We start from the raw sequence: 20,934 nt of genomic DNA on the forward strand, positions 1-20,934 counted from the left end.
GACAATAAATTGATCTACATGTGTTTTAAAATGCCTTTCACGCAAAATATGCTACATAATCACTCATTGCTGGTGTCCTCCAGAAGTCCCTGCACTTGGCCCCTCTCTCTCGGGTGTAACGGATTGGTCCCCATTGAAATACATTTCCTTTTGGGAGTCATTTATCACTCAGTTAGAAAGAAGTATTAACCGTGGGGAAGGGGGACTGTGAAGCCACCTGGGCATGGCAGAAGGGGGCAGACACAGAGGAGGGAGCACAAAAGAACCAACAATGAAGCAAATAGAGAAATAAAACCTAACTCTACTTGCAAGCCAGTGATGGCCCTATTTTTAGCTGACAAGTGAGTCATCTGATGTGTGTGACTTGAAACAGGGAACACAAACGTTGAGGCTGAATCTGTGACCAGGCACATATAACTTGTACTATAACTTATTCCCAGAATTCTAGACTGTTTGAATTAAGTGTCTCCAGGTCACCTCTTCACACACTTACTCTTATTAAGTTTGGGAATTAGAACCCTGTGTCATTTGCACAGGTCTCAAGTTACAAGGGAAAAAGATGTTTTGCTTTGGTCTCTGGTTTGACTATTCCAAAGAATCTTTCCTAATCTCCAATCAATCTTCCTCTCCCACCCCACCGGCCTCCCTCCCTCCTTCCATTCCCCCTGAAAGCTAGTCTCTTCATCAGAGGGGTGGAGTAGTCTCTAATTCAGCCGATTCTTCCTCATCCCCTTCCCTTTCATCATCAGCTAGCAGTGAAAGTCTCTATCCTCTTGGACCTCCCATTTCTGAGGCACTGTCTGTCCCAGAACCCCATGCAGGACGTTGGAGACAAGTGAATCTAACCTTGTCCAATCTCCCTCTTCTTCCCCAAGATAAAAACCTGAACTCAAAGAAGAGGACTGGAATAATCCTCCCTAATCCCACTTCCTATGGTGAGCCCCAGCTGGGATGCTGACACATGGCCCCAGCGTTTTGTCCTGCCTGATGTCTGCACCCACAGGGGACAGATGGTGGTCCCTGGTCACTGAAGTACCCACAGGTTTGATTTTTGAGATTTTTATCTCTGTTGACTACAGGGAGGACCTGAATCTGTTTACATGGTCAAAATAAAAGCACCATATACAAGTATAAAGCAGGACAGGGCCCCCACCACCTAAAAGTAGAAGGGATGGAGACTGCCAGTCAGCACCTGCCACCACCAGGAAAAGACTGAGAAAGGGACACTTCAGGCACAACATGTAAGGAGGTGTTCCTTTTAGGACTGACCCTGCCTTTGCATAGCCATGGGAGTGAGCCACCCTCACATTTGCACCCAGGCCTCTCTCTTGCCTCATCCTGTACCTGCCATGGGTTTACTACTGAGCTCACCTCTGAAATTGGCTTTGCATTTCCTGTCACCTATGGCAAGAGAGAAACAACTAGGTTATGATTTTTGTGAACTGAGAAAACCTATAAAGCCAATTCAGAGATCAACTTTATCCTGAAATTAAATTCAAGCAGAATTTTTGTGCCAGCGGCTTTGAATAAAGACTGAAGAACACGGTGAGTTATATCTTCAATTACAGTTTACAAAGAACAGAGGTACTCCTTCCAAAAGGGGACTCTTGATTTAGCTCTCTATAAGGGCAGAAAGCATAACACTGAATCTTGGGTCAGCAAAAACATTTTCACAAGGGCCTCAGGTATCTTGGGATTTAGCTCTGTTTAATTCTGATGCTCAACATTAAGGAAAATGAAGTGCTTGTTTTGGTGGGGGGGGTGTTAATTTGCTACCAGGCACACCTCAGCTGCATTTTATTTTGAAGCTCTAAATTAGCACCAGGATCAACCTGGATAATCTAAATCAGGGGTTGGCAATTTTTTTCTGTAAAGGGCCAGATCATAAATATTTTGGGATTTGTGAGCTGCACAATCTCTATTGCAAGTGTTCAATGAGGCCATTGGAGTGAGAAAACTAGCCATAGATGATACAAAAATGAATGAGCTTGGCCTCGTTCCAATAAAACTTCCCTTCCAAAAATAGGTGATGGACCAGATGTAGCCTGTAGGCCATAGTTTGTCATCCTCTGATGTAACTGACATCTTGAAACGAGGAAGGAATGTTTAATTTGATAACAGGTACTTCTACCTTTCACAAGGTAGAAATCTATAAATAACAACATTTGGAAGTTCCTTCTGTTTCCTGCAACACTCACGTTAGAACTTAATATCATGCTATATTTTTTCCCCTCTGGCTTAATTCAGTTATATAGAAATCATTTCTATTCAAATAGACTATAAAATCCTTGAGGTCAAGGTTTCTGTCCAAATTCTTTGTGTATGATCCATCGTGCCTAGCACAGCTGGGAACTCTGCACTTGCTTAAAATGTTTTCTTCCCTTTCTGAAGGAGAGTGATTCACATCTCTGCTTTTGACATGCAAGGACTTGATGATCTATTTAACCTAAGGAGAGAAAGAGTCTCTTTCAAAGGATGGATTGTCATCCCCTTCTCCCTGCCCCTGCCATGTGCATTATGCTTCTAATCAGTCCAGAATAAAGCAATGTCATGAGCATAAACTAATTTCTTCCAACCCAAAACAAGTTAGCAATTCTCATTTTATAATTCCAAAGTCTTCAGCTCATGTGTTTATTTCAACATTTTTTTTCCTATAAATAAATGGCTGTGTGATTTGTCTCCTTCTTTGTGTTCATATCCCAGTGTCCAGTGTAGAGTAGCCTTCACTAAATATGTGTAGAAGGAATGAGGAAATGAATGCAAGATGGGCTTAACTCATAAATTCTTTGTTTTGTTAGAGGTCTTTGCCAACTCTTTTAAGCATTTACAATATTCTGTTGGGCAAGACCTTGCGCTGTTGGGCTGCCTGGTCAAACCCATGCCTAGTGAAATAATCCGTCTCCAATCTCAGCCTGCATCCTAACCCCAATTTGTCCCTGACTGCAAGGTCACCGATCTGAATTTGAATGGCAGGTTTTGTTGACCTACCAACTCTGTTAGGCTCACCCATTTCTGCATACTACTGGTGAGTGACAGAGGATGGACACTGAAATCTCCATCTTTTCATAGAACCCATGCAAGAGGCATAAAACCATCTGCTTAGTGGTCATGTGGCAGCAGGCAGTATCTCAGAAGTCCTCACAGCATATGACTTCACTGATGAAGATGGATCACACTTGAGCAGGGATTCTTGATCTCTGCAAAACAGCTCATACACAACAGGAACAATCTCACAGATAAGAAAAACTCCAGCAAGTTGGTCTCGGACTATGAAAATGTCTGCCACAACATGATTTACGTGAAAATAAATAAAGTGGGTCTACTACTTTATCATTAGCAATAAGTGGATTCTTTCTTCCTGCCACAGACAAACTGAGGATGTAAATGAACACCACACTCGCATTGTTGCTTATGCTGTTTTCTTCACCCACTGCCTGAGGTGTAGGTTTGCAAATAAAATCAAACCATCATTATTCTGGACTGATTATCCAATTAGAGGATGAAATAGGCCAGCCCTGTCTTCCTCCTTCTTCCATCAAATGCTGTTCTTGTAGCCATTTCACTGACAACATGAGGGGCCAACAGAAGAAATAAACAGGCATAAATTTCAAACCCAGGAAATTTATGTGAGCAAAGGGAAAGAATCCAGATATATAAAATGAATTAATCGTCAGTAAGTCATCACATCCCTATTACATGGTAAATTCTTTTCTGGGAGCTGTTAGGGCCAGAAAGGGACTGTAAGACACAGTCCCTGCTTTAAAGAAGTACAAACTATCACCAAAAATGAAAGCAAAACTGAAAAACAGCAAATAAATAATAATAATCACTTATCAGAACCAACTATGGACTATGGATAGTTTAAAAGTGCTGAGAGCAAAGGCCAAATGGCAGAAGTGCATAAATAATACAAAACCTTACATTGGTTGACAATTTAAACTTCCTTTCATGATCATTCTTCTATCAGAACCGCTTAGAGAGATAAAGAAGATAATAACAACAAAAGAACTTCAGGTTTCTGGTGGTTCTAAGTAGGTTCTAGTTTCAGGAGTATTCCAACATACCTTAGACAAGTCATGTTCTCTCTTTGTGATTAGGTTTCTCATCAAAAGGAAGGAAAGAAGGAAGGGAGGAAGAGGGACTGGGAGTGTTGGTAATAGATAACCAACCAATAGCTAATATCCCTTTCAGATCAAATTTCTGTAATTATAATGTCACTCATCAACAAAGAAATGTCACTGGAGTTCACTCATCAACAAAGAAGTATAACTTTAAAAACAGCCAAAGTAGGAAAAATAACAATAATTCTCATAAATCTGCAGCTTCTTTCTTTTCTTTTTTCTTTTCTTTTCTTTTTTTGAGATGGAGTCTTGCTCTGTCACCAGGCGGGAGTGCGGCAGTGCGAGATCAGCTCACTGTAACCTCCACCTCCTGGGTTCAAGCGATTCTCCTGCCTCAGCCTCCCAAGTAGCTAGGATCACAGGTCAGAGACAGCAGACCCAGCTAATTTTTGTATTTTTAGTAGAGATGGAGTTTCACCATGTTGGTTAGGATGGTCTCGATCTCTTGACCTCATGATCTGCCCACCTCGCCCTTCCAAAGTACTAGGATTATAGGCGTGAGCCACTGCACCTGGCCATAAATCTGCAGTTTCTATAGCTACTTTGCAACTATGAACAAATGCTAGTGTACACAGAAGACTCCCTCCCTCCTGTAAGCTTCCTATGCCTGCCACAGACTCTGGCTGCCCAGCTGGGCCAGATACATTTGAATGCCGGAGCACTCAGCTGATTAAGATACCTAATTTCTGAATGATCCCACTCACACCAGGAGGACAGTGTTTGGAGCAAGATGTTACATCTCAGTGGACTCACCTTGTAGAATGGTTTCTTTTTGTAAATGCTAATTGCAACTCACTAATTAAGAGATATGTTACACTGGGCAGGAAAATCATTGAGTCAGGAAATCTTGCAATTTTCTCCAGCATATTTCATGAATCAAAAGCCTTGATCTGATGCAGTTTTTTCACGGCCTAGAGGGCAGAATAGGAGCTGAATACCACAGTTTCTCTTCATAAGTCTGGTATGGAAATGGACTCCTAGTTCAAAAGGGGGTCAAATGTCCATCCTGAGAGAATTAGCAGAGTATTGTGGTTAAGGGCAGAGGCTTTGAAGACAAGCCCGGACTAATTTATTTTTGCCTGTTGTTCAGGACAGAGGGTCCAAGATTGTCTTTTTCATCTTGTCACCTCTGCATTTAGGATAGCAACGAGAACAGAGCAGGTGCTAAACAAATGTGTTGTGAAATTTAAGTCCTGGTTCTACCATGCATAAGCTATTTCCTAGAGCACCTTCCATAACCTCTTGGAGACTTTTTGTTGTTTTGTTTGTGTGTGTGTATGTGTGTATGTGTGTGTGTATGTCTTTGCTGTTGTCATTATTTTGTAAAATGGGATGTCTCAGTTGGGGTTCCTCTGCAGCAGAACCTGAGAAAAGGATTTGATTACAAATAGTTTACTTGGGAAGTGATCTCAGGAAACACCAGTAAAGGAACAGGGAAGTGGGGAGGAGATGGGAAAGCATCCATAAAGAGTTTGTTATCAAGGATTTATCACTGTGGGCAACTAAAGGAAAATCCCACTGGTGTACTCTGGCAGCCAGGGTCTACACATGGCTTTGTGTGTAAACGGAAGAGCCTTCCCACTGAGGAGTGAGGGGGCTGGGGCATTGATTCATCATCTCCTGTTGGTCATTGGTTGAGGGGGCATTAACTCCCTAGCACTTATGACCTGTATGCAGGCCTACAAGCAAGCTTCAGTGACTGGAGAAAGTCCTCTGGCAAAGAAATACAGATGCTGGCAATTCAAAATCCAGCTACCTGCACTATAGGTAAGGGCAAGGGGGTCTGGGTTGCGGGGACAGGCACCAACAGGGCCAGCCTCCTAGGCATAATAAAACCTACGTCTTAGGTTGATGTGGGGCTTAAATGAAGCAGTGGATGGAAAGGACTGATTACGACCCTCACACCGTTCCTCCATTCACTGAGGGCTCCTGCTGTCATGAGAACATGGAAAATGTGGAGCTCCCCGACTAAGGCCCCTGGAGCCACACATCAGGTAGAATACAGTCTCAAGGGCATCTTGAGGTCTTATAGATCCAGAGAAATGCCACTTCCTAGCCTTGGAAACTGACAATGCACACCAGCATATGAAAGGCTCTGAGGATTCTCACGGTTAAGAAACTCTTTAATTAAATGAAGGTTTCCCAAACTTACTTGAGCACAGAGTTCTCTTTCCAAATAATGCGTACCAACTTTCAGTGTAATCCAACACTCCATGAAGAACATTTTGGGAAAAGAAGGCCTGAGACTGGTGATTTTTACCCAGAAAAGCATTCCATAATTTCCAGCTCACCCCCAAAATTCTGCTGACAAATACGTTTCCTCAACTACACCCAAATCTTCTGATTTCATCTTCTTTGTTTCTTTTCGTTTTTGTTTTTTGAGACAAGGTCTGGCCCTATTGCCCAGGCTATAGTGCAGGGGCGCCATCTTGGCTCACTGCAACCTCAGTCTCCCGGGCTCAAGGGATCCTTTCACTTCAGCCTCCTGCGTAGCTGGGACTACAGGCGTGCACCACTATATCCAGCTAAATTTTTGTATTTTTTCTAGAGATGGGTTTCACCACGTTGCCCCGGCTGGTCTCAAACTCACAAGCTCAAGCGCCTCGGCCTCCCGAAGTGCTGAATTACAGGCGTGAGCCACCATGCCCTGCCTCACCCCCTTTTTTGATGAACCCAAACCCACCCTGATGATTTTTTTATTCTTCATTTCTCAGATTCATACTGGTTTTCACGTGTGATTTGAAATTATTTATGGGAGCTGCATGAGCAACTTACATCCTGGAGTTACAGGTATTGCAATCTGCCCAAAGTTGCCGAGTGCTCACCAAGTCCTGCTTCTCTCAGACGCAGCATTACCTAACGGACAGGAGTCTCCAGGCCCAGCTCTGTTGCTTACTAACTTTCCCAATGTCATTTGTAAAATGAGAAAATGTCTCTTGTTCACAGGTGATATAGTTAGGCTCTGTGTCCCCATCCAAAATCTCATCTTGAACTGTAATCCCCATAATCTCCACATGTCAAGGGTGGGACCAGGTGGAGGTAATTGGATCATGGGGGTGGTTTCCCTCATGCTGTTCTCGTGATAGTAAGTCAGTCTCAGGAAAGCTGATGGTTTTATAAGCATCTGGCATTTCCCCTGCTTGAACTCATTCTGTCCTGCCACCCTGTGAAGGAGGTGCCTTCTTCTCCTTTGCTTTCCACCGTGATTGTAAGTTTCCTGAGGCTTCCTCAGGCATGCGGAACTGTGAGTCAATTAAACCTCTCCTTTATAAATCACCCAGTCTCAAGGATTTCTTCATAGTAGTGTGAGAATGGACTAATACCACAGGTTACTATAGAAATTGAATGAATTACAGCATAAAACATTCAGCACTGTGCGGCCACCAACTAATGCTCAATGAATGTCACTTGCTTTTCAAATTTCTTCCTCTAACCACCCCTAGCCCTGATTCCAATTCTTCATTACTTAGATAATTGTCATATAAAGAAAAAACAGAATGATAAAAGGGAAAGACTGTTGCCTGAATAATTCAGGCCACTTAGTGAGTATCTATATCTGTATAGATAGCTGTGTAGCTACCTCTCTACAGGTAGGTATCTTAATATGCAATGTCCATCTGTATTTATATAGAGATACAGATATATAGAGGCAGAGATATTTCATGCAATAAATATTTATTAATCACCTACTGGTGCCTGGCATTGCTCCGTGCTGGAAGAAAATGCTGAATAAGACAGACATGATCCCTTGCCACAGGTAGATTATGACCTAGTAGTAGTACAGACAAGCCACATCGAGAAACAACTAAACAACTAAGCAAACAAACAAATAATTACAGAATCGCTTCAAGCAAATGCTTGTATAAATTGCTACAAAACACACAAATTCCAGTGAGGGACACTTTAGACTGTATGGCCACAGAGGCCTTTCTAATGAGCTGACAGACCAGTGGAGAACTGAAGGGTGAGAGTGGGCCATCCAGGGGACGTAGGGGCAAGTGCCATCCAATGGAGTGTATTGCTGCCTGCCATTGCTGAGGCAGGGAGAAGCAGCCTGGGGGTTGCAGGAGAAGGCAGAAGCCCTAAGGCCATGGCAGGTCTTATGGACCATAAGGAGGTCTTGGTTTCCGTCTAAGAAGAAGGAAAAAGTTTAAAGAGGTAGGCCACACAAGCAGATTGAAAAAGGGTTGACATTTTAAAAGATCCCTGCAAACAACTAAAGAAAGGATATATGAGTGTGAGATTCTCAGATAATTCTTTCCTGCCTGCTATTGATCTCCAAAAAGTGTGATTCTATAACAAGAGCAAACACTGACAGTGAGTCAGATACCTCTGCAATCATTTTTAAATCACTCATTTTATTCCCACAACACCTTACATGTGGTGGCCATGGTTGTCCCCATTTTACAGATGTGGTAGTTGAAGCACAGAGAGCTTAAACAGTTTGCCCAAGCTCACCTAGCAATGAGATGACAGAGCCGGGGTTGAAAGTTAGGCAGTGGAACTCCAGATGTGTGCTCACCCTGCCCTGTTCTGCCTCCCTGGAAGCATGCTCAGTCATGGCTCTGGCTGCCTCTCCCATGTTGCCCCCAAGATTTTATTCCCTCTATGCCTGAACCTCAACACAAGTGTCTTTATTCTCAGTCCCGTGGAGATGGTTCCTTCACCATTACGATCTGAACTAAAACAGTAAGAAGACGCTATGCAAAAAATGAACCTGAGTGAGTACTGAACACTTAAAAATGCAAGACTTTACTAAGGCTAAATAGAATTGAAAGCTATAACCTCACAAGAGAATGTCACAAAACCCTGACACAGTGAAACAATTACATAACCAAGAAGTGAGGGGAAAGGATGGGGGAGAAAACGAAGTGTTGTCATTTTCTCTTCTTTCACAGCAGAAAGTTCATCTGTTTTACATCAAATTAAAAAATAAAGTTGGCCGGGCGCGGTGGCTCACGCCTGTAATTCCAGCACTTTGGGAGGCCGAGGCGAGTGGATCACAAGGCCACAAGACCATCCCGGCTAACATGGTGAAACGCCATCACTACTAAAAAGACAAAAAATTAGCCAGGCGTGCTGGCGGGCGCCTGTAGTCCCAGCTACTCAGGAGGCTGAGGCAGAAGAATGGCGTGAACCTGGGAGGCGGAGCTTGCAGTGAGCCGAGAACACACCACTGAACTCTAGCCTGGGCAACAGAGCAAAACTCTGTCTCAAAAAAAAAAAAAAAAAAGGTAAATGAAAACATGACTCTACCTTCATCTTTTCTCCTAATAGGTTTCTCATACTCATATCAGCATGTCTTAGGAACTAAACGTTACAAAGTTTAGCGATTCCTTCATTTTTCTCCAATTTTTCTACATTCAAGTGAAATCACCTTTGCAAAACTATGACAATAAGAGAAATCGGACAGAGCTGACTCCATCTTGCTTCTAACTTCCAAGCTGTCCTTAATCATTCCTGGGCATAGGCCAAGCTAACTTTGGGAGGAATTTATAGTTTAACCTTTAAGCAAGGACGGTAATAGCCCTTCCCAAAACTAAACTGTCCTTGTAAAACTAACGAAAGGCCATAAGGTTCGGGTTATAAGAGGGGCCTGAATTCTGCTAACACAAAAACGCAGTTAAATGATAACCAGCCATTGTTCTGGAGGTCACAGATTTGTAACTTCCCCAATTACTCTTGTAAATAACATCACCACTGTACACCTTAAGACTGGTCCTGGGAGATGTTTTTCAGACTTCTGGCATTTCTGGCGAGTGAGACTGACCCCACCTGGACCCGAGACTCATGACTCAGCCAGTCCTGTGGTCCCCACCCAAAGGACTCAACACAAGAGGACCGTTTTCCACACCCTTGTGGTTTTACCCCCAAGCAATCAACATTCCCTGTTCCCTAGCCCCCAGCCCACCAAACTATCCTTAAAAAATCCTGACCTCCTAGCCTTTGGGGAGACTGATTTGAATGATAACCCTAGTCCTCCTGCGTGGCCAGGCTCACATTAATTAAACTCTTTCTTTACAGCAATACTGCCATCTCACTTAATTACTTTTGTCTGTGCAGCAGACAGGGCAAACCCACTGAGTGACTACACAAATAAGCTTAAATTTAACAGTTTTATTTTTTAAAAAAGCATGTAGGCCAGGCACGGTGGCTCACACCTATAACCCCAGCACTTTGGGAGGCTGAGGCAGGTGGGTCACGAGGTCAGCATTTCAAGACCATCCTGGCCAGCATGGTGAAACCCTGTCTCTACTAAAAAATAACAAAAAATTAGCCAGGCGTGGTGGTGAGTGCCTGCAGTCCCAGCTACTCAGGAGGCTAATACAAGTTCATTTTATATAAATGTCTGTTTGTCTAACTTATTTACTTATCTACTGCACAGAAAAATATCTAGAATGCTCTTTATCCAATGTGATCAAATGTTTTACAATATTTGCTTTGGTTCATTGGACACATTCTTCTTGGCATTTTCTGTGTTGCTTCCATTTCTCTTAAATGAGTATGTTGAGTTTTTTAAATAAAAAAATAATTGTTTTGAAAATACGTAATAAAGATATCCAGACTTGCTTTACTTGATCCTATGAAATAAACCCCTCTTCACGTTGGAACAAAATAAGAGCACTCTTATCTTGGGGGTTTTGGAAGTATTTCTGTGGTTTCTGGGATTCAACGTTTCAGCCAGAAAAATAAGCCCCTCATCCTGCCTTCAGCAAGGTGAGCCCCACAGCAAGGACCAAAGTCTAGGATGCCTGAGCACGAGTCTGCAGTGTCTCCAAGCTCCACTGCCTTTAATGGAAACAGCATCCTGGCACCCTCTCCAGGATCACAGCAGTGAGCTCTGTCCTCTGGTCACCTGCACCACGAACACCCTGACAAGGTCCTCCTCCTCCTTAGCAATGGGCTGCCTCCTTTCCCATGGCTTCTGGTGCCCCCATGGGTAAGGGGCAGGCAGGGAAGGAGCAAAGAATTGAGAATCAGATCCAGAGGAGCATGTGATCATATCAAAAAAGGAGTGTAAATAGCTCCTATACAATGAGGTGATCAGATCTCTAAGAGGCTCAGGGAAAATAATCAGGAATAATTGGAAAGACAGAAATGAAACTGAACAAAAGAAAACACATTTAGGGAGAAGGAAGTCTGAGGCAGGTCATCATCCTCAAGAATCTTCTTTGAGGCAAAAGAGCTGTATGCCATGAGGAGAAAATGGAACAGGCAGAGCAAGAGAAAAATAATGACCCAGTCACTGGCTCAAGATTAAAAGCAGTAATAGACCCTTTGATCCTCACAGTAACTCCCTTAGGTAGTGAAGGCAGGAGCTCATCTCTTTATTATAGACGAGGGTGACAGAATTCAGAGGCCATAGCTTGTTGCTCAAGGTCAAGCAGACTGGCGCAGGTGCAGCCTGGATCACAAGGAGGTCTCTGGACCTGATCACTCAGCCATGGGAGTCTCCTCTCTCTCTCCTTCTCCCTTCTCATGGAAGTGAGAGTTGTATGAATCTGATGTTGCCCGTAGTGCCCCCTCCGCAATTCCTAGTTTGCTCCCAGCTCATCTCCTCTCTAGCTCCATAACTGGGGTCAAAGCCAGGCTAACTTGAGAAGCTGAGTGGAAATCTCATCTTTGGCTTGCTAAGAAGTTGTCCTGAGACCCCTTTGTTTCGTAGGGAGGAAGGTTTCCCAGCAGAGGTTAAGTTTTGTGCTCAGGTTTAAGGCATGAGTCAAGGTCAAGCTTTGGTAGTTGCCCAGGTTTTATCTCAAGGGAAGAAAGAGTTCAAAGTGGCAGCCCTCTCTGGGGGAGGGAGGAAGGGAGGACTGTGTATTGTGGATATGGCAGCCTGGCCAGCCAATGCGTAAGTGTAATAAGTAATCCTCGTACTCTCGCCCCATACCACAAGAACTGTGGTAATAACCTTGAGCAACAGCACACCCTTCCTCCTAACAACACAGGTTTAGACTAAAGACATTACACATTAAAAATAACAGCATTTTATAAACTTTGTGTTGTGTGAGTTTTTCCCCATTCTTTTTTGAAGTAACTGGCTTGGTACATAAATTACACTGTGTGCTAGAGAATATATGACACGGCTGTGAATTACAAGGTCATAATTTTACCAGCAATTTTAGATGCTGCCATAAACCATCCAAGATCTGAGAGAGCTCTAATACATTTTGATTTTTTTCCTAAGCTCCCAGAATGGCATTATAGGCCAGCTCTTAAAAGATACTTCATTTCTTGCTTTTGTTTTAGGAAAATAATAGCCCAGTAACATCATCCGCTCCTTTCTTTCTTTTCTTCCCTATAGTATCATTGCCTTTTCTTTTTTGTTAAATTACTAGGCATCTATCTTAGATAGATGTTCCCTCAGCCTTCTTATGAGAAAGATGGGCTTAGTGTAGGGCTTTGAGTGAGAAAAGGTCCCAGAGCCGCACCATTTTGGCCCAGCACTTGCCTAAAGACATAAAGAAGTGACCTTGGACCAGGTGGCTCTGTTCGGTCTCAGGTGGGAATGTTCTCCCTGGTCTTCTGTCCTTACCTTTTTCCTCACTTCAACTTAAGTTACACCTACATCCTTGCTTTTCCCCTAATTTTCCGACTTTTGTTCATTTGCAGCATTTGCCCTCAGTTTGACCTGTGTATTCCCCCTTCCTCTAGCTAACAAATTTCCACTTCAGACTCCAGAAACCAGCCAGAACACCACCTTCTTTTGGAAAGCCTTCCCTGGGACACGTCAGGCTGTCTCTTTTCTGCCTGATCCCCCAGCACTGTCCTGCCATATTCAATGCAATGCACTGGAATTCTTTCGTTACTTCCTTCTCCCCCATGAATGAGCTCACCAGCCCTTGTCCCTTTTCTTTCGTTCATTCATTCATGTCTGAATTCACAAAACATTCGTTGAGGGTTCCTTTTAGTAACTTCAGTAAGACTTGACACAGTGCCTAGAATGTGGGAATGGGAATGTCTGTTGAATGAAACAAAATGAGCTAAAAAGAAGAAATGGGTGGATGGAGGTGGATGAATCCCACCTACTGTGCACCTGTAGGACAGAGTCAAAGAGAAGGTCCCTAACAGGGTAACTGGGAAGGCTCTCCTCCAGTTCCCCTGCTCTTCTCCAAGGCTGTCAATGGAGTAAGTCCTGCCCCAGAGTAAATCCACTCCAGTTACTATAACCACCAGCCGAGGATCCCTCAGCTGCCTCCCTATACGATCACCCTGAAATAGTCACACCAGTCCACTTCCTGGCTCCCCAAAGAAGGATGAAATTTCCTCCCCCTGCTCACCTTTTTCTCTTGTCTGGAATGCTCTTGGCCCTCCACTCCATTTAGTTAAGGCTTTTCCATGTTTTAAGGCTCAAGTCCAGCTCCCCCAGCAAGTCCCCATGGCCACAGGCACATCTGCCTGCTTTTAACTTATAGCATACACTGCATGTGGTTCCTAATCAGAACATAACTCATCCCGTCTGAATTCAGGCCTAAACTAATTGACGCACACTGAGGGAGCAGGGGCAGACCATAGCTCTCACTGCCGAGGGGGAATGTGACTGGTTAAAAGACCTCTAAGTCTAGCCCTGGCTACGCTATTTACTACTTGTGTGACACTGCAGACCTCTTGGAACATCCTTGCCCATATCTGCCAATTCAGAGATAACAGTAACATCCATCTCACAGAGTTTATCAAATACAGTAAAGCTTACAAAAGGTTTTCACATAGTTGAACAGCTGTGGAAATGTCGTGTCTTATAAATGCACCTAAGTAAACTCAGGCAGTCCTGATAGGCCCTGATTTTGTTAGTCATTGAGGCCACTCCTTCCATATGTTATGTTCTCTTGGCACTGAGCTTCCTTTCAAATTAAGAATTGACTTGATTCATGCAGGTGACTCAACAACTCATAATTTAGATCTGCTTTCACTCTCACCATGAAATACACACAGGCAGCTGACACCATGCTCTTGACTTACGAGCCGATTTTTCTAAAAGTCCCAGTCCCTCCAAGGCTCTTTCATTCACTCAATATGGTCAGCCACAGGCTTGGTTTGAACTGCTTGTTGATGGACACATTGTCTGTCAGCTCCATGGTCCTTGGCCACGTGACAGCCTTCAAGGACAGATGTGGGATAAGGAAATAAGTAACAGCTGTTTTACTGATACTTGTACTCATTAATTCATGTCGAGGTGAGAAGGACAGGTATGGTTCTTCATATGGACTCACTGGTATATCCTAGTGAGTTTTGTTTAAGAGATGGGGTCTCTGTGTTTGTCACCCAGGCTGGGGTACAGAGGCATGATTATGGCTCATGGCAGCCTCAACCTCTTTGTCTCAAGTGATCCTCCTGCCTCAGCCTCCGGAGTAGCTAGGACTACAGGCATGAGCCACCACGCCCTACTGCTTTTTTTTTCTTTGTAGGAACAGGGTCTCACTTTGTTGCCCAGGCTGGTCTTGAACCCCTGGGCTCAAGCAATCTTCCTGCCCTGGCCTCCCAAGCTGCTGGGATTACAGGTGTGAGCCACCGTGCCTGATAGAGTTTTAATAGTAGTTACTGCACTGTACAAGCCAGATATCTCATCTGAGAAAAGTCAGGCACACTAGGTTCCATCATTCAATTTATTTCCTATTAAGCCGAATTCAGTTATGAGTGTGTTTAAAGATGTGCATGTATCGTGTAATCAACGCTTGGATAACATGTGAATTCTATCCAAAGCAATAAGTGCTTTGCATACATTTAAATGCATATCTTCTCATGTTTACTCTTCTGTGGTATTACTTAATTGTTTATTCATCTTTTGTTATATTGACTTGTCAAAGACTTTGAACTCTCGTTGTAGATAAGGTGTTTGGAATTCCCATATCTGTAACTAGATTAAGCTACTCTAGCCTGAAATTGTATCTTACATTTCACAGTACACCATTCACAACAAGCACTGGGCTATGATCAATATGTATCTATTGAATGAATCATTTATTAATCTCAAATACAGTCCCAAATCCTGTTCTTTCCTCCTTTCGCCTTTTTTCCCTAGATATCAAGAAGCACACTGATTCTAGTTAAATAGTTATTACTTTAAGCTCAGTTAAAGATACTCAAAATTGGCACTCTTGGTGGTGCCAATTTCCAAGCATCCTTTTATGTAAAAGAACTGTAATCCTATGAGCAAAGACCTGTAAAACTGATGGCAGCTAAGGGAGTTATTCCCCCATGCAGATAATGCTGTGGACCAAACAGTTCTAATAAGTAAACAAAATCTCTCAGACAATTAAGTTCTTGTTTAAGGCCGTTTGCCTTGGAATTCCCAAAAGGATTCCGGAGGATTGCAAATTTGCTGGGGATGGAGAAAGAAACTACTAGCTGGAGTTTAATAGATTATTGGATTAAGACAGGCCAGAGGCCGGGCGCGGTGGCTCAAGGCTGTAATCCCAGCACTTCGGGAGGCTGAGACGAGCGGATCACGAGGTCAGGAGATCGAGATCATCCTGGCTAACACGGTGAAACCCCGTCTCTACTAAAAAAAAATACAAAAAACTAGCTGGGCGAGGTGGCAGGTGCCTGTAGTCCCAGCTACTCCGGAGGCTGAAGCAGGAGAATGGCATAAACCAGGGAGGTGGAGCTTGCAGTGAGCTAGGATCCCGCCACTGCACTCCAGCCTGGGTGACAGAGCAAGACTCCGTCTCAAAAAAAAAAAAAAAAAAAAAAAGACAGGCCAGAAATAGTCAAACAAGAAAAGTATTTTGCAAAACCTTCTGAGGTTCGAATCTCACCTTATTTCTATTTTATTAATATTTTCCTGGACAGCTTTCTGTCTTCAGGAAATAAAAAAGATGGGGGATTTTGTTGTTCTATGACTACAGTCCAGAGAAAACAGCTTTGCCTCTAGTTTTCATCAAGATAAAGACCTGGAAGACCCAAGCCAAAAAGAAGGAGCTGGAAATTTTTCTTTTTTTATCTTTCTGGTCTTCAAGGAAGTTATCTGAAAACCCACTGGTACTCTCCAATAGGTAAAGAATGAGATAGAACTAGCAGAAAGTGTTTAAGCATTAGACAGGCAAATTACCTTAGAGATAGTGGGAGAAAGATTCCATCTCCATCGATTTTCCAGTCTGTAAATATGAAATGCTGGAAGGATACTTGTGACATTTGGAAAGTTTTATCTAGAAATCTCCAATTAATTTTAAAGTGCATAGCATACATCAATTAAACAGACTGTGGGGTTCATATTTCCTACACAGTCGTGACTCATCCTTGAAGATCTGACCTGTCAAGGATAATGATTTCATCTTGATATGGGTGACTAATCATATTTCTGTTTGTATGTCCAGTGCCTGTTACAGAGCCTGACAGCGAGCAAGTAAATGCTCAAGCAGATGGATAAATGAATCAGTTGAAACCTCATAAAACCTTTACCCTATTCATCTTCCTCCTATAGCAGGGTTGGTAAACTATAGCCTGTGAGACAAATCTGGCCACCACCAGTTCTTGCACAGGGCACCAGCTAAAAATGTTTTTCCCTCACATTTTAAAATAGCTAAAAGACATTATTTTATGGAATAGGAAAATTGTATGAAATTCAAATTTCAGTGTCCCAAATAAAATTTTATTGGGATACAGCTATGTCCACTCTTTCACATATTGCCTATGGCTGCTTTCATGCCACAGAGGCAGAGTTGAATGGTGGTGGTGGAGATCATACGGCCCCTGAAGCCAAAAACACTGACTATCAGACCCTTTATGGAAGAATTTTGCTGACCCTTATTCTATAGAATGGAACTTGGGAACCCTTATCATTTGTCATTCATTCCATTGTTCGCTCAGTGGCTATTTACTGAGTATCTCCCATGCGTGCAGTGCTCTGTCCAGTTCTGGGGATAAAACAGAGAGCTGAGAAAGATCCCTGCCTTAATGGAACTCACAGTCTGGGTCTGGAGCAGCAGAAAGAGACTCATCAAGAAATCTTTCAAGCACTTTTGCAATCACAACAGTGATGAGAGCTAAGAAATGTTACATGGGGTAAGCTTCCATGATGCACTGATGGTTATGCTAATTACTAAAGACTGTCAAATCAGGACCCAAATTGTCTAGTGCCAAGTTGGATGTCTTTGCTCCTTCCTTTTTCTGCCCTGAGACACTCTTCATTCTCAGCTGGGTTTCCCTTTTAGAATGACCTGTGACATGTGTCTTCTCCTCATGTGACACTCTTCCTCTTTCTAACCCCAGCACCTAGAACAAAGCCTGACACATAGGAGACACTCAGGGCATCACTGTTGAACAAATGAAAGAATTAGTTCATTAGGAGAAGAAATGTAAGCAAATCCCTGGGCATTCCCAGGCCCCAGTTTTCTCATCAGTAGACTAAGAAGGGTATGACGTACTCAAGCCCCCCAGCTTGCCCTTCTGCAGTTTGTCATGTCCTGAGAGCTGGACCCATCTGGCTTTCTGATTCGCTCCTCTCTGTGGACATAAGGCAGACTCCCTCTGACTCAGCAGCATGATGCATCTTCCCCTGAGTGACACATGAACTCTGCCCAAGGCAAGGCAGCCCGCCCCAATCCATTCCACGGATCACTGCTGACAGTAAAACACCTGGGGGTTTTAGCCAAGGTCTGCTCAAGGTCCTTGGCATAAAGGGTGGCCAGGTTGAATGCACACCAGCAGGAAGACAGATGACACTGACTTCATAAATTGGCCATAAATTAGAACTAAGAATCAGGAAGATTCTCCCTCCATGCACATTTCTAAATGGCAGTTTCAAGGTGGGTGGCTATTTTAAAACACAGACACAAACTCATAATTCACCCACCCTCTTTGTCCCCCACCCTCCCACCTGCCATTGATTTTTTTTTTTTTATCCTGAAACATAATCTTTAAGAAAAGACAACTTGACTCCAGGATTACTTCCTAACTCTTCTTCCTCTAGAAGCCACCATTTCTCTTTGCTATCTAGACCCCAGTGAAGTGGCTTTGGCAAAAGCACATTTGCATCCATGGATCATTTGGTTTTCTTGCCCTGTTAACTGCCTGGTTCTGCAGCACCCAGAGCCAGATAATAGAGTGTTCCTTCACCACCCACAGCTACTGTCAGGATCCTTCTTAGTCCGGAGGGAACAGAAGCAACCGCTTGAACGTGTTTCCTCCTGGGAAATCCTAAACGTTCCATTTGGCAATAGGGAATCTGGAGTTGCGTTTCTCCTTGTATTAGGGATCTTTTCCCTCTTTCAGTTTCTTCTCATTTTTTTCCCATCGAAAATACGTTTTTTCCACTTTGCTGAGATGAAGACCAGCCAGAGAGTCAAAGGAAATGCCAGACATGCCATAATAGATAGAAAAAAATACAGACTTCTGAAGAATGAGTTGATTCATGCCATGAAAACTCAGGACAAAAATATTCTCTACTTTTTTTGGCCACTTGTCACAGTGTGCTGCCTCTGCTAGGCGGCTGAAACCATCTCATGTGAAAAGCTCTATTATCTTCCACAGAAATGACCTTTGGGACCCACCCAGTGGTAGTCAATGGTAATATTATACTAACTTGCCCCCCAGGAGGAAAGAATGAAATAATAATACTTAAAATACGAATACAGAGAAGTCTTCACTTAAACACTGTACTTCTGGTTCATAAATCAGTTATGATATATTGAAGTACACATATGATGACTAGACTCAAGTTTATTAATATGTTTTCTATTTCTTTTTAGGTCTGAGAAACATATCTATTCAGAATTCATGCATTTGTTCATTTTTTGAAGCTGACAGCTTGATAGGCAAAAAGTAAAGTGACAGATCATTTCAATATTTCTTTTAAATTCAAAACCAATTCAGTCAAAAGACTGAAGGAAAATATTCTACAGAGATAAAATGATAGTGCAATAGTGCAGTTGAAGAAAGTCCTTTATTTTAGTAAAAACAGGTAATATCTATACTCTGAAGTCGGGCTGACTTCCTCCTCTTAACCTACCCTGCAAGTCCAATTAGAATGGTTTTTTATGGGGAGTTGTTTTCCACTTACACTTAGCCCAAATACATATATCTACTTTTCAAACTCTTAGCTATTCACTTGACACTTGTCTTTTTCAGGCTTCACTAAATAGTCTTTGGACCATCTGGGAGTCTTATAAGAGTTACTTTCTGAAAGTTAAAAACTTAGGACCTTATTTCAGCAGAGGTTAACTAAATCAGGCTTCAAAGAGAATTCTGAGGGCGACAGACACTATAATGTCCATTCCCACTTTCTTTCACTAGGTGGCAGCACGTCACAACACATTTTTCAGAACAGTCCTGGGGAAAATGCGGTTGAGCTGAAGTGAGGTTGGGGAGTCTCTGCGGGCTACGGGAAGAGGATATGCATTAGGGCAGGTCAGTGCATGGAAAAGCTGGGGACACTTGTGTTTCCTATAGGTCCCCTTTGTTCCCAGTGGAGCTGGGGCCCTTCGTCTCTATCACACCAGACGTACTTGTACTAATGGAAGGGAGGCTATTTACTGCATAAAATAAATGCAAACAAACAAGAAAATAGAAATAAGAAGTCCTCTGACCATGTGCACTTTGCTCCAGACACCAAAACATGAGAAAGCATTTCTGACCCAGTTTGTAAATTCGAGTTATAGTGTTTGAAGTTTGCTAAAATATTCACCTACCCATAGTAAGAATTTTTGTTTGTCTATCCAATGCAACCTGTTTGGTGATATAAGCTTTGTGATGGATACTGGGCAATAGATGTGGTAAGAAGGGGAGCAGCCCAAGATGATCATTTCCTACAGAGAAACACCAGAGTTTCCTGTCTCAAGAGGAGAAATAATAACACTGCCACTCATACTAGTTTGCAAAGGGCAAGTCACTGTGGCCAAAAATGATTGATTCAGAAGAAGAGGAAGGGAAGGAAGAAGAAAGAGAGGAAGAGGAGGGGAAGGACATGGAGGAGGGGAAAGAAAAGGAGAAGGAGGGAGAGGAAGGGGAGAAGGAGGAAGAGGAAGAAGAAAAGAAGGAGGGGAGGAGTAGTTTTAACTGAATACTGTATTTTTGCCTTAATGTAGGAAAGATGAAGGGGAGAAGGAGGTAACTGCTAGTGGACATTGAGAAGCTGTCAATATGGTAAGACCCTGCCAAAGGATGATCAATAGCCTCTCTTTTTAAAATTGATACATAGTAGATGGACGTATTTTCAGTGTCCATGTGATAATCTGATACATCCATATTGTCAAATTAGGGTACCTGGGACATCCATCACCTTATTTATCTTTTCTACATGCTAGGAACATGGAAATAACCTTTGTAGCTATTTTGAAATGTACAATTGATTAATGTTAACTTGTCATCCTAATGTTAACTGGTCACTCTACTGATCTATCAAACACCAAGTCTTATTTCTTCTATCTAAGTGTATATTTATTCCCATCAATCAACCTCTCTTCATCCTCCCCTCCCTCCTACCCTTCCCGGCCTCTGATAACCACAAATCTACTCTCTATCTTCATGAGATCCACTTTTTTTTAGCTCCCACATGTGAATGAGAACACGCAATATTTGTCTTTCTGTGCTTGGCTTATTTCACTTAACACAATGACCTCCAGTTCCATCCACGGTGCCACAAATGACAGGGTTTCATTCTTTTTCATGGAACAGCCTTCTTTGGAAGAGAGACATTCACTCTCCTGCTAGAGATAGCCTCCACCTGGCCTGCTTCACCCATTTGTTATCTTCTTCTCCCTGTAAGCATTTGTGTTTGCAATCTGGGGTTTATAGATTCATCTTTCCTACAGTAGGGCCAAAATAACTTATCCAGTTTAAACTCCAAGCCTAGCACAACAACTGGCACATTACACTT

At 42.8% G+C, this 20,934-nt stretch overlaps 1 protein-coding gene and 1 long non-coding RNA gene across 17 annotated transcripts in view; one reads left to right on the forward strand and one right to left on the reverse strand.

The window, feature by feature from the left end:
• The window catches only part of LOC105535684, a 9,236-nt gene extending 5,908 nt beyond the window's left edge, over positions 1-3,328 (forward strand). The window contains exons 2-3 of the long non-coding RNA XR_001005479.1: positions 876-1,042; positions 3,070-3,328. This is a non-coding gene — a long non-coding RNA (uncharacterized LOC105535684). The remainder of the gene's footprint in view (positions 1-875; positions 1,043-3,069) is intronic.
• The window catches only part of KCNMA1 (potassium channel, calcium activated large conductance subfamily M alpha, member 1), a 770,521-nt gene that overhangs the window by 270,515 nt on the left and 479,072 nt on the right, over positions 1-20,934 (reverse strand). The gene's annotated exons all lie outside the window — the stretch shown is intronic.

The sequence above is a fragment of the Mandrillus leucophaeus genome, unplaced genomic scaffold, assembly GCF_000951045.1.
Source record: "Mandrillus leucophaeus isolate KB7577 unplaced genomic scaffold, Mleu.le_1.0 Scaffold15, whole genome shotgun sequence".
Classification (NCBI taxonomy): Eukaryota; Metazoa; Chordata; class Mammalia; order Primates; family Cercopithecidae; genus Mandrillus; species Mandrillus leucophaeus.